Here is a 2,114-nt window from a genome sequence, read left to right on the forward strand (position 1 = left end):
GTTTTGTTGATGTGGTGTATCACATTAATGGATTTGTGAATGTTGAACCAGCCTTGTAATCCAGGAATAAATCCCACTTGATCATAATGTATAATACTTTTTATATACTGTTGAATTCGATTTGCTAGTATCTTGTTGAGTATTTTTGCATCTGTAAACCAAAAGAATGGGAAAAGATAGTGGCAAATGGCATAGCAGATAAAGGGCTAGTATCCAAAATATACAAGGAGCTCACTAAACTACATACACGAAAAATGAATGATCCAGTGAAGAAATGGGCAGAAGACCTGAATAGACACTTCTCCAAAGAGGACATCCAGATGGCCAACAGGCACATGAAATGATGCTCAGTGTCACTCATCATCAGGGAAATTCAAATCAAAACCATACTGAGATACCACCTCACACCGGTCAGAGTCGCTAAAATGAACAAATCAGAACACTAGATGCTGGTGAGGGTGTGGAGAGACAGGCACCCTCCTACACTGTTGGTGGGAATGTAAACTGGTGCAGCCGCTCTGGAAAACAGTGTAGAGACTCCTCAAAAAACTATCAATAGAACTCCCCTATGACCCACCAATAACACTGCTAGGTATATACCCAAGGGATAAAGAAGTGCTGAGGCATAGGAGCACATGCACCCAATGTTCATAGCGGCACTTTCTACAATAGCCAAATCATGGAAAGAGCCTAAATGTCCATCAATTGATGAATGGATCAAGAAGATGTGGTATATATATACAATGGAGTACTATATGGCAATGAGGAAGAATGACATACGGCCATTTGTAGGAAAAGTGGATGGACCTTGAGGGTGTCATGCTAAGAGAAACAAGTCAGGCAGAGAAGGATAGATACCATATGTTTGCATTCATAGGTCTAACAGGAGAGACCTGGCAGGGGACCATGGGGAGAGGAAGGGGGAAAGAGAGAGGGGAAGAGTGAGGGATACAGATCAAGGGAGACTACTGAATACTGGAGACGAACCATGGACTGAAAGGGGAGAGGAAGGGGGGAAGGGGTGATGGTCATGGTGGGGGGGGCACTTGTGGGGAGAAGCACTGGGTGTTATATGGAAACTAATTTGACAATAAACGATTATAAAAAAATAAAATAAAATAAAATAAACCATCATACATTATTCCATAGCATGGTATAAAAAGGCCATCAAGTATGTTTTCAGAATGGTAATTCATTTATGAATGGTGGAATTTTGATGGTATAATTGAGGCTGATCTAAAACAATATGGTTCAAGGGAGGGGGGAACTTTGGAGAAGAGCATTTAAAAAGAAGTTCTGTGCAGCTGAGCAGTGATGGTTTTAGTCTTCAACAAGTTAAATATAGGCTTCTCCAACTGCACTTGGCATGACTCTAAAATGCCAACAAGATCTGTGTGTTTCTGGGTCTTTTCTCCTATGGCTAATTGGCCATTCTGACCTTTGATATCTTTTGTGAAAATGCAATAGAAAAAGTACATTTAAATATGACTCCAGGCAGCTTTTCATAATGGCGTTAAAGAAATCAAAGTTATTTTATTGAGTCTCAGTTTTGTATACCCAGGCATATGGAGAGCAACATTCAGAGATGGCCTGTGCCAAGCTATTGGACAAAGAAAATCTTATTCTTTATTGCACCACACTTGTTCTCTATTACTCCTCTCTCTGTCTGAGAGTGTCCCTTATGCAGTTCTCTGATTGTTTTTCTCTAAATTTAGATCCTTCAAAAATTGTTTTTCTTGTACCTCATGCCTGGGTCAATTCTAGTACATTCCTCATATTGCATGAGCTACTAGCTTTCTTTCCACATAGGACATAGAATCTATTAATTATTAAATTATGCTGGTATGCTTTTGTGTAGGGTTGAGTATAACAAAATGAAATGCAATAATAACATGCCAAATTGGAAGGGACAATAAAAGTCATTCAGCCAAGACTCTACTTAGTACTCAAATATTTTAGCATAGGCTAGATTATTACCTATGCAGTATATTTCTCTAAGAATTGAATACAAATAGTCTAGGTTGGAGGTGATCTCAATGAGCATCAGTAAAGCATTGGAGACAGGAAAAAGAAAAAAAGCAATATCAGTTACATTAGTGAACATGTTACTGTCG

Source organism: Suricata suricatta, chromosome 16, assembly GCF_006229205.1.
Source record: "Suricata suricatta isolate VVHF042 chromosome 16, meerkat_22Aug2017_6uvM2_HiC, whole genome shotgun sequence".
Classification (NCBI taxonomy): domain Eukaryota; kingdom Metazoa; phylum Chordata; class Mammalia; order Carnivora; family Herpestidae; genus Suricata; species Suricata suricatta.